Source organism: Antechinus flavipes, chromosome 4 (assembly GCF_016432865.1).
Source record: "Antechinus flavipes isolate AdamAnt ecotype Samford, QLD, Australia chromosome 4, AdamAnt_v2, whole genome shotgun sequence".
NCBI lineage: Eukaryota > Metazoa > Chordata > Mammalia > Dasyuromorphia > Dasyuridae > Antechinus > Antechinus flavipes.
The window spans coordinates 309,891,755-309,904,769 of NC_067401.1; positions in this window are offsets into that span (position 1 = coordinate 309,891,755).

Sequence of the window (13,015 nt, forward strand, 5' to 3'; positions counted from 1 at the left end):
ATAGTTGATTATGTTAATAATTTTCCTGATATTGAACCAAACCCTGCATTCCTGGTATAAATCCTATTTGGTCATGGTATATTATCCTAAGGATGATTTTCTGTAATCTTTTTGCTAATTTTTTATTTAAGATTTTTGCATCTATGTTCATTAGGGAGATTGGTCTATAATTTTTTTTTCTGTTTTTGTCCTACCTGGTTTAGGTATCAGTACATGTCTGTGTCATAAAAGGAATTTGGTAGGACTCCTTTATTCCCTATTTTTTCAAATAGTTTATATACCACTGGAATTAATTGTTCTTTAAATGTTTGGTAGAATTCTAGGGATTTTTTCTTAGGGAGTTGATTAATAGCTTGTTCTATTTCTTTTTCTAAAATAGAGCTATTTAGCCAATTTACTTCTTCCTCTATAAATCTGGGTAACCTATAATTTTGAAGGTATCCATCCATTTCATTTAAGTTATCAAATTTACTGGCATAAAGTTGGGCAAAGTAACTACTAATTACTGTTCTAATTTCCTCTTCATTGGTGGAAAGTTCTCCCTTTTCATTTTTAAAACTAACAATTTGATTTTCCTCTTTCCTTTTTCTAATCAAATTTACCAAGGGTTTGTCTATTTTGTTAGTTTTTTAATAGAATCAACTCTTAGTTTTATTTATTAATTCAATAATTTTTTTACTTTTAATTTTATTAATCTTTCCTTTTATTTTTAGAATTTCAAGTTTAGTTTTTGATTGTGGGTTTCTAATTTGCTCTTTTTTTTAGCTTTTTTAGTTGCATAAACCTTTTATTTTCAATAATGCCATTGAGAAAATGGTATTATCTCTTCATAGACCTTAAACCTTTCCAGAATTTGGGATATGGACAAATGTACTCTACATCAATTTGAAAAGAAACAAGTTAGCATTTACATAGTGTTAGAAGATTTGAAAAGTGTTTTACAATGCTATTTTATTTAATTCTTACAAAACCCTATGGCAAAAATGCTATTGTTGTTCCCATTTTACAGATGAGGAAACTGAAACTGACTTAGGTTAAGTGACTTGTCCAGGATCACAAAGCTTTTAAGTGCTAGAGGAGGGATTTGACTTTAAATATAGCACCTATCTTCTGTGACACTTAGCAGCTGATATAGTATGTGTTATTGTAATATACAAATTAAGTATTATTGCAATACACAAGTATTTTTTAATTAATTACATACTATGTGCCAGGCACTGTGCTAAGCTGGGGACACAAAATATTTTCTCTTAAGGAACTCACAGTCTAATTGGGAAGATAATACACAAACAACCACATACAAATAAAATATTGACAGGATAAATCAAGAATAATCTCAGAAAGAAGACTCTAAGATTCAGGATTGGTAGGCCAATGGGAAGTCATCTTCTAACACTAATATGCTATTTGTCAATTTCTGAATTGATCCAACTATTCTCAAAAACAATTTGAAATTATGTGAAAAAAGTTATTTAAACATTCATGGTCTCTGACCCAACAATCTTTTTATATAATAACGGGTTATTGACAAAATAAAGTCCCAAATGTAATAAAATATTCATAGCATCACTATGTGGAAGCAGAAAAATGGAAACAAGACAAGTAGCCATGTCCTGGGAAATGGTTGAACAAACAGAATTATATGAATCAAATAGACCTTTATTGTTTAATAAAGAAAATATGAGTATGAGGAATTCAGAGAAACATGGGAAGATTTGTATGATGAAGTGATACAAAGAAAAGAGAACAATATATATATAATAACTGCAATATATTAAGTATAAAAAAGACTAAAAGCAGCTGAATTCACATTACTTAGAATGAATTCTTTTGGTTCTGGATAGCAAATGATGAAACATTTCTCCTCTTAGAGAAGTACTGGGGGACTATGATTGCAGAATGTCATATACACTGTCAAATGAGGTTTTTGTCAGTTAGTTTTGCTAAATTAGTTTCTTTATCACAAGCTCAGAAGAGAATCAGAGCATAGGGGAAGGGCTATATGCCAAGAACTGATTGTTATTTAAAAAATAAAAGGTACCAGTAAAATAAGTAAGTCATTGCTTACTTCTAAAGTTAACTTAAAAAAATAAATAAAAAGAGACAGCCTGCAGTCTTTCTTTGGAACCATGAATTCTCTCTGTCTCCCTGTCTCTGTCTCTGACTCTCTTTCTCTTTGTCTTTTTATCTCTGTCTGTCTGTGTTTCTCTTTCCATTTCTTCCCCCCTTCCTCCTCTCACTCAGTTCCAATAAGAGCATCCTGGAGATCTCAGGCCACAGGTTTCACACCCCACTCTCCCAACTCTGGTAGAAATAACTATTTGACTAGTACTTACATAAAACAGAGTACATTGGTCTTGTAGAGTCTTTGGCATTGTATATATATTTTTTTTTTTTGTTTTGCTTTCTATCTGCTTTTGAATATTAGGTGGGCAATTCTGACTTTCCTAATTTTGATGGCATCCTTGAGAATCCAGATATCAAGAGCTTTAAGGTCATCTCTCTGTTGAGAGTTGATATCAAAAGAAATTTTCTACATCAAAAAGGGTGACAAAGGAGAACAAATCCAAACTCTGGGTTTATTCCCAGGAGCAATGTTTCCCTGGCCTGTGGCATCAAAAATGTGTAGTACAGCTCAGAAAAAGTAGGGCAGCACAAAGTCCACAACAAAAAATTATTTCTAGATCTTTGCATGAGGAAAAGGAGAAAGACTTGCACTGGCAATAGCAATGCTCATGTCCCTAACCCAGGAGATTAATATCCATAAGACAGCAGTTAAGTCCATAGCAACACTGCACCCCTCCTTGCTGAGCGAAGTAAATCCAGGCCTCTACATGGTAGGAGATAGTATGGAAGCTAGGGAAGGGGAAGAAGAAACAGAAGGGCAGAGTGAGCCCTTCTTTTGGCAGTACTCAGCAGGATGGGACAGTGGCAATATCTGAAACAACTCTCAGGCACAGGGAGGAAACAACTCCACACAGCTTTCTTAGTGCAGTCATTAACAACAAGAAGAAGCATTTATTAAGCACATACTATATGTCAGGCACTGTACAGGCCTCAGTGGCAGTAGCAGTGGGTAGTGGCTTGAGCCCAAATAGTAACAAAGACCCATTGTATTCTTTTGCTTACTGTAACCTAGAATGATTGGCACCTGTACATTGCTACTAATACATATCCAGTAGTCATTGTACCATTTCTTCCCCAGAGAGCTTGGAAGACCATGGAGTGGCTATGTTGGGAAGTAGCCTGCTTTCGATGACAGAGAGTGTGGTGTTCTCTTCTTTTTTATAATATAATGGTTCTCTCTGGGAGCAGGTTTCTTGGGGAGGTTTTTTGGAGGCAGCCTTAGTATTAGTTCAGGTGTTAAACGCAGCCCCAAATGCAGCCAGGTATTAAAAGTTCAGATCTTTTATTGCTTCCTCCAATGGCCCAGTTAGTTTTCTTAGAGACCTATCTCTGCTTGGTTCCAAGCAGCTCTTGCTGCTAATCTTTTGCCTCTGCCAGCTTCAGCTTCTCTTCTTCCAAAGGTCTCCAGCCAGCACCAAGGTGAAAGTTGGAATGAATCTGACTCCACCTCCAAGAATGGGCTTGTGGTCTTCCTCCCAGAGTGCTCTTACTCTAGCTCAACTCCCACTCGTGGCTTCTTCTGAACTAACCTGAAGCTCTAAGAGCTTCTTTATATACGATCTCCCAAAGGTTGACTCCTCCTCTGAGGGAGTGGGATAATGGAATCTGAGAATGGGATTATGGGTTTCTGACTTGTGAATCTCATACTGAATACTGACTTGTGAATCTCCCAAAAGTGTGAACTGCAATGAGTACTTAAATACATTAGTGAGCTAGAGGATTTGCTAAATACCATGCTAAATTAGGCAACTGACATCACTTTATAAGGATTCTAACAAGAGAGGAAGTAAAATAGCCCTCCACAGAAGAGGGATAATACAGAAGAGGTTTCTAATGGGACAAAACTCTGATATCACTCCTCTATGAGGTATCAGGGAGGGTGATTTCTTAACTTTTAGGCCAACAAACAGATGACAGGTGATTTTTGACAGCTACCTTGACTTTAGGACAGGCAGCAAGAAAAAGGGTCTTTTAACTACCTGACTGTTGGGATGAGATTAGATGACAACAAGGGTCATCACTTGCACTGTAGCCCTGATATTTTTGATGCTGCTCCTACTGGTACTGCTTCAATTGACCTTTTCCAAAATAGGAGGTAAGGCCTGGGATTTTAGATCTATGTTTTCCCATAACCCATGTGTCTGTAGCCTTTCTGTTTTTGTTTTCCTCTTTCAGTGCTGCCTATGTTAGTAGATGTCTCAGCTATCAGGATTGCTTTGTAATATCTCTAAATTCATTCAAGTGGTGAAAAGTTTATTAGAAGATCATTTAAACCTTAGCCCCAAGGGATAAGATGCAATAGAAGCAATATCCCAAGATTTTTAACCTTCCCTTCACTTTCTACTCCCTTTTAACCATGCAAATCAGGCTAGTTTTTGCTTGTTTGTTTGTTAGACACTGATACTATCTTTGAGACTTCACTGGATCAGGAGACTAAGGCTTAGACTACTGGCATACTTCCTTGTCATTTTGATCTAAAACAATCAGGATGTCATGGTCTAAGGCTACTCCCTAAGATGTTTGACTATAGAACAGCAAGATAATCAGCACTGACTCTCAATCTTCCCTCTACTCTCTGGCTAAGTAGATTTCTTTCGTTAGTTGTTAGGAAGTCTCCAATTTCATTATAGAATCTAAAATACCAAGATACTCACCCCGAGATACTCACCTGAATAAGGCCCTATCCAGAACCTGTTTATAGACCAAGAATAACTAGATTAGTTTGGTCTAAGCAGGCTAGGAGAGTAACTCAGATTTAGAATCCAAGAGAGGAGCTCCACCTTCCCATTTTTCAGTGGTGTTGGGGTTGTTTGTAAACTCAGGTGACCAATAAGGTATACCAATAGCCTCAGCCCTAATGCCCTGAACCAATTAAATATCAAGGACAATCTCTATGCCTTTAAAGGAAAACTATCTTCATTTGGATGGGGTGAGATCTTGGGATTTTACTCTCATTAGACCCTATTCTTTGATGCTGTTTTTAAGGTCTTCTAGCAGATATCTTTTGGTCACTTTAACTGGTTTATGAATGAAAAGACTGAGAGACAAAGTTTCTGGATAATTAATAATTAATTTATCAATTGGATTAGCTGATAACAAATTGATGGCTAGTGGTTTCTTTTGCTAAGCAAAGACAAAACCATGAAGATTCATGAATGCTTAAATACCTTTGGAAAAGGAGGTGCCTCTAACAGATAAAAATCAACACTAATTGATGAATAATTAATGAAGGGGTAGACTTTCAAATGAAAAAGTGGGCTGAATGCTGTTGAGAAAGTTTCTTCATCAAGAAACATAGCCATCTCCAGCAATCTGGACAAAGGAATCCATCTCTACTCAGAAGCCTCCAGTTAATTTTCTCCTTCAAAAACTGGATTGGTTATCTTAAACTTCAATAGAAGGTGCAAGGACATGGATTTAGTGCTTTGGGGTTAGAATTAATCTAGATTAGGTTCTGTTTACACTCTAAACAAAAGTAAGGTCTTCTAGTTGAGTGGGTTCCTATCCAAAATCTAGGAGCCTGCTCCAAAAAATGATTTAGGCAATCTCCTCTATCAGCAATGTCTTTCAGAGACTGACTGAATTACAGTTTGGTCCCTACATGAGGACATGAAGAGAAAAAGTCTTAATCTAATTTATTGGTTATTAAAATAATAGAAAAATAATCACTTTTCTTGTAGTTTGTTATTGCATAACTCTGACATCAAGGATATAAGGATCCTGACTTAGAAGGCGTTGAAGGAGGAGAAAAATAAGTCCAGTAAACTAACAAAAATAAAATATGAAAAAAAAAATCGTAATAGCCTCTTGAAGGAATAATTGAATAGGTGAGAACAAAAAATAGAAATCTAAGCCCTCACTTCCACTTTCAAAAGGACAGAATAATGAATCTAAATGATATGGTACATATGATGTCAAATAATTGCAGTTCACAGTAGGTCTCCTAATATGAAAAAGTTGCTATGAGTAAAATCTGAACTAAGCACATAAAGACTTTGACATTTGCTGATATCACTGATTTTCAATCACATTCTTTCTATGCAGAGGAACTATCCAAAAAACAATACTAGTACAATTCTAGTAGAGCCATAAAGGGATTCTTTCAGTTCTAGATTATCATAAAATAAAAGAAGAACGGAAGAAACTAGTGTCCATACTACTGTCCAGTGGTATAAAATTTGAGTCTTTGCTGTGCTGTTGCCACAAGGCCCTGCTTTCATGGGTTTAGGCAGACAGTTTCACCTTCTTGCTGTTACCAGAAAGCAAGCCTTCTCCCAACAATGACTCCTTGGGTTCTCTAAACTCTTTCTGGGAAGGAGTTCTCCAGTGACCATTGGATATTGTATTTGAAGCAGTGTAGAAAAATCAATCACTTCCAGATTACAGGAAACAAAGGACTACATTGGGTCTGCTTTTGCTACTGTTCATGCCCATGTCCATTTTCTTGGGGTGGATGTCTTAGCTCATTTTTCTGCTGGAGTCTGAATAGTTGCTTGCTGCCACTACTGCTACTACTACTATAGCCTTTTTTTGTTTCCTACTATTATTGCCATTATACCTCCTGCAGCTACTCAGTCTGCTACCTGCTGCTACAAGGGTAAGGGAAGCTGTCTCCTGCCACTTCACTGGGTTCATAACTATGGCTCACTGCCCCTGGAATGAAGTATTGCTTCCCTGTGCCAAGACCTGAATGGAGTCATGGCTCCTTATGCCAAACCAAAAGTACTGTCCCAAGTAAAGGCACTGCTGGAATCTGACCCTGTTCCCTTAAACTGGAGCCAAGAATTGTCCCATATGTCAAGACTTTAACCCTTATTTTGGGGATCAAGTATTGTCCTAAGTATCTAGTATTAGAGGACTAAGCACTCATTTTTTTTACTACAGTCTTGATCTTCCTATTGCTGCTCCTGGTTATCTCTTTGTATCAGAAATGAATTCTGAATCATAGGGAAGAGAAGTGTAACCACCAGATGGACCAGATCATTTAGTTCTAGTATTGGTCTTTCTCAAGGGGCAATAGGAAGGGAAGCCTGGGATTCTTGAGTTTCATCCTTTCATCTTAGATCATTCCTTCAGGTGTTTGTTGCTTGTTTTGTTTTACTTTTTCTAACTTCAGGATTTGTTTTTCTATTCCTCATCTAATATGCGCAATGCCAGGTTTATCATATTCCTGAAGTCAGGTTTATTTAGTGAAAGCTCTAAAGCTATTTGAAAGGTGCATAGTCCTCTAAAAGACCTTTGGGACCTTTCCACAAAGGATATGATATAGTAGAAGATATTTATTAGCATGTGGAGCCATGTGAGCTGATCTATTTTTTTCTTAAGAGAAACTGAAATTTTGTAGTTAAGGGGAAAAATGCAACTAGATGGCTACTTGGAGAGAACACTGGTCTTGGAATAAAGAAGGCTCATTTTTATGAATTTAAATCCACGCTCAGAACTTAATTAACTGTTTGACCATGAGCAAACTCAGTTCCTCATTTGTAAAATGATCTAAAGAAGGAAATGGCAAACCACTTCAGTGTCTTTACCAAGAAAATCCCAAATGGGATCATGAACTGAATAACACAAAATTATCCTTGAGTTTTGTTTGGTTCAGAGGATTAAATCCATGATGTGACTTCTTAGTTGCCTGGGTATAAAACAAAACAACAACAACAACAACAACAACAAAAAAAAAAAAACCATGAAGTCTTCTAGCAGACCTTAACAAAAGGCAGATACAAAAAACTCAGTCAATACAGGGAAACTTAATGGAATGAAATCAAGTTTCGTTATTAATATACTTGTTGAATATACTTCTTCTATAGCTAAAATAAGCCAATTTATTAACTATCAAATGTTCCATGAATATAATTTCATTCAAAACCTAAATTGTGAAGGCATTGGCCCAAATCCGACTTTTCCAACAATATCCCCAAGGTATACCACCTCTTTACTATGCACCTGATAAAAAGAATAGGAAATCCATTAAATATCAATTAATCAGTGACAAGTATTAATGTAGCTCATATTTTATGTATTATGCTACATAAAAAGCATTCCTGCCCTCAAAGACCTAAGAGTCTATGGGGAAAACAGCATATACATGTTTATGTAATGGGGTGTGGTTCCTGGGGATGTTATATTGAGGAATAGCCTTTTATGGGAGGAGTCACTTGAACTAAGCTTTGGAAGTATTTAGGGATTCTAAGAGGCCAGCCAAGGAGGGAGTATTTTGTATATATTGGGAAAAGCATTGCAAAAAATGGGAAATACAATGTTGGATGTGGAGAGTGTCAATTAAGCCAGTTTGTAATTTAAGAAGGGGAGGAATAGTTTAATGAGCCCATAAACCCCGATTATGAAAGATTTTCAATGTTAAAGTTTTAATTTTATCTTAGAAGATTTAGAAAATTAGCAAAACTTTCTGAGGAGTGGAATGACATGATCTGTATCATAATTATGAATAGAGAAAAACTGGGTATATTAAGAGGCTATTGTAGGCTGTTTATCTCAGTGAGCTAGTCTGATGCTTTAAGTCTGAAACTGAAATAATATGAGATACCCATGGGATATCCAACAGTTAATAAAAGGAAGTTTATCTAGCTATAGCATGGAGAAAATGTATACCTAGGCTATATAATTCTCAGTTACATAAATTTATCAGGGGCTTTTACAGGGGGTCAAGAAGATATCTCCTGTTACTTTTGAGGACAGCTGAGTTAATTCATGTGGGATACAGTGAAATAGTTTTCTTTTTGGGCCCTAGGGATTTCACTCTACTTTGTTATCTAAGCTTCCAGAGTTAGACAAGGGTTAACTTGTTGAGGTGGTTCTTCACTTTAAAGTTCTACTAGTAAGTGAGACAATTCTAGTCATGATGATATACTGTGCACTTTGATAGACTGTTTTAAAAAAGCATCATAATGGTCTCTTCTATTTCTTCTGTTTGCAAACCAGGAAACATGGAAATACCTCTTGTCAGCAATGTTGAATATAAGTCTCATAGCACTTTAAATTATGTCTGAAAGGCACTAATTACTCATGGACTAGCTTCTTTTATGCCTTTAGATTACCAGAAACTTCCATAAACCGCTGGAATCTTAGGCCTCTAGGCTAATCAAATTTCAATGATAGTTTAGCTTCCTTTTAGGAAAAAATGTCCTAACCTAATCCACATAGCAGTTACTACTCCAACCTCATATAGAAGAGGTGGGGAACATCTGGCCTGCAGTCTGCATAAGGCCCTAGCTATCATTTACTAAGGTAAGCTCAAGTGATGAGCTGAAAGCTAGATACAACCTCTTCCATCTGCTTGAGTTCTATAAGCTGTTAATTTTGTATGGCTCTCAAATGATGTTATAAATATCCAAATGATCCTTGGCAGGAAAAAAAAAATTCCTTAACTTTCTGCCAGATAGACTATATGAACTAAGAGACTACTAGTTCACCTGCCATATATAAGATAGCATAGTTCAGTGAAAAAACCACTGGCATGGGGAGAGAGAGGACCTCAGTTTATACCTTATATCTGATGCCTACTACTTATTTGACTTTAAGCAAGACATTTTACCTCCTTAGAGCTGTTTCCTTAACTGAACAATGAAAGTTTTAGATTATTTGGCTTTCTTTCAGCTTAGATCTCAGACTTTTCTATCCTCTATTTCTTTATTTGCAAAATGAAAGTAAAACAGCTGATTACTAAGGTCCCTTTGTTATGTCGAAACAGATTGAGATAAGACTCAACAGAAATTTGGAAATTTATTGAAAGGTCCTCCTGCAAGGGGGAAGGGCCCCAAATCTGAGCAGGTCTTAATGGAGAGAGGGTGAAGTTTATTAGGAACAAAAACCTCAAGGCGGAGGGGGCTGATCGAAAAACAACTCCTAGAGGCTTAAGAGAAGTATTATAAGAGCTTGCTGCAGTTTCCCAATGTGGGGCTAACAGGTGTGCCTGCAAGATTAAGCATGAGATGTTGAGTTTGTGCTTATCCATGGTGCAAAAGGAGTGCATGAGGGAGTAGAGGTCTATCAGGGATTTTTACTAGGGGCCAAGAGGATGTCTCCAGTTATCCTTGAGGACAGGTGAGTTAAGTCCTTTGTTAAGGCTTTGGTGAAATAGCAGTTTTCCTTTGGAGCTTCAGGGGTTTTGTTGTACTTTTAAGTTATCTATGCTTCCAGGGTTAGGCAAGGGTTAGTTTAGATTTTGGGGTGGCACTTCATCTTTAAAGTTCTAATAGTAAGTGAGACAATTCTAGTCATGATGATGTACTGTGTACTTGGACAGTCTTTTTAAAAAAGGCATCATAATGGTCTCTTCTATTTCTTCTGTTTGCAAACCAGGAAATGATTAAAATTCACCTTTGGCAACATTTACTTTTAAAAGAAATGTAGGCATATTCAATTCACTGAAAAAAGCTAATATTTTTATCTTCAGGAATAGGTGATTCTCCTTCCATAAATGCCATTTACTTTGATGATTAACTTCTTCACTCAGGGTCACTCCCACTCCTTTCCACTGCTGTGGGAATTACAAACTAGTGTCCTCCCTGGTCAAAGACCTATTGATAGTGCTTTACTCCTTATGTTACTGTGGGAAAGAGCTACTCAGCTACCACAGCCTTCATGCTAATATCTTACTTCTTACTTTCCTTATGGTTCAGAAGGAACTTGGGACTCAGAACTCAAAGTTACAATTAGTACTATTTCAGCTACATCATGAGTAAAAAGTTTTGTGGGCTGGCTTGGACACTGAATAATACTTTTATAACATTGTTTCTATGGGAAAATCTTTCAAACTACAAATAACTCATTAGCATACTGTATTTAATACCCATAATTACAATCCACTCTTTGCCTATGTTCAAGTGGATTTGGGACCTAAAATGTCTACCTTGGCTATTTACTCTTATCAAAATAAAGTAATTTTCAAATAAAGACCAATCTAGATTACTGGACTCATCTTTCCCTAAGCTATAGGTTACTTTATTCCACCGATTTTATTATTTAAGACAACCATTTATTTTTGGAATTTTGTAAAAATAAAAATAGATAAAAGGCAACATGCTATGAATTATTTTAACAAGCAGTACAATAAGGCTATTTGGAAAATATTTAAATACACTTAAAAAAAATCAAATGTTGAAGAAAATCTGGAAAATATATCAAGGGAAAATAAATTAATGCAAAAAGCAAAAAAATGAAAGATTATTAAAGCTCAATTATATGATCTAATTTATTTCTAAGGCAATATATATTTGCCCAACTTTGGGATGTGATTTGAGAGCCATATGAAAGGTTTCAAAATATTTCTTAAAGTTACCTTAAATCAGAATTACTGAATATCTTGATATAAAATTTCTCATTTTTGAACATCGGGAATTAGATGATCATTTTACTAAAGATGAAAGTAATCAGTCATTAAGTTGTATATGATATTTAAATTAACCTTTTTTGAGGGGATAAACCTGATTTCATATAGTTTACAAAAATCAATAGGACTATCTTTTTTTTGAAAATAAAATTTCCAGGTGTTACTAAACCAAAGTATCTGAATGCTGAAGCCTGCTAGTATCTTAAAAAAAAAAAAAAAAAAAAAAAGTTAAGATAAAAAAAAACCCTCATTGTTTTCAGTAAAGTTTAGGTATCCTAACTTTTTTATTAAATATGAGAAAAATTAGCAATGCTGTCTGAAAGTTGGGGAAACTTTTATGAGTTCATAACTAGCATTTAAAATAGGAAACTAAACATATCTTATAGAATATATATCTTTTCATTTTTATTTGTAATCTTAATTACATGAATTTTGCCATTAATTTACAGTATTCAGGATGGGAAAATAGAACCACTAAAGCAAGTACCTTTATATGGGCCAGCAAACTTCCGAAATATATAGTGATTTAATTCCATCTTAAATACGATAATAAAAGTGCTTTGCAAATCTTAAAAGTACTAATATAAAAGTTAAAATGTAAGCAAATCACAGTTTAGGGGGAAATTGTCCTCTAAGATGAAAATAACAGTATTGATGACACAATTGGGAAGAATCACTGAACAAAAAAATAAACGAAACTTTAAAATGAAAATAGAATTCATTGGAAATGAGCTGTTCTTGAATGTTATTTATTTGTAGTTTGATTTGCTTTTCTAAAACTGCTTAGAAGACACTAATCCCAATTTCACTCTTTTCTCACTTTTTTTAATACTATAAGATTACATTTAGATTCAGCAAAAAGAAGATTCAAATGTCTACTAAAATGAATGCAAAATAATGGAATGGTCTGGGTATTAATAATTCTTCAGCTTATTTGCTAGCAGCTTTGATAAAAATGGTTACTCTTGAATTATTAAAAATCACTGCTAGGCTGCATTCATACGAAGGGAAACCAAGCACCCGGGTCCCCACTTTCCTGGGCCTAGTAGAGGACTCCAGGGTTACCCTGGGCCCGAGGCGTGACCAGTTCAGCTCCCACCAGCCGTAGGGACGTCCGGACGGGTTCTCTAGACTTCGAGCCCCAGCCCAGGTCTTCTGGGAGACCAAGATGGCCTACAGGATAAACATCCGTAACCTATACCATCGCAATCGGCCTGTGGAAAAGGAGGAACTAAAGGATTACAGAAATTCAGTCCGTGAAATGATTTTCTGGAAGGGGGGAGGGGTGAAAGCGAGTTTCTGAGACACTACACAGGGCAAGACAGTCACGCGGGGGTGTCGGCGAAGGCGAAGCCATAGGACAACCCGCCTTCGGTCCGTTCCCACCAGGACGAAGTGTAGGATGGGGAGGGGGGGGGAGGGCCGAGGAAGGGGAGAAAGGGGCGGGGACCGAAAGAATCAGGGAGGGCAACCGGCGCGGGAGGCACGCGGGACTGCGCAACCGTCCCCCCAGGTTCTCGCGCGGCCCCGCCTCCG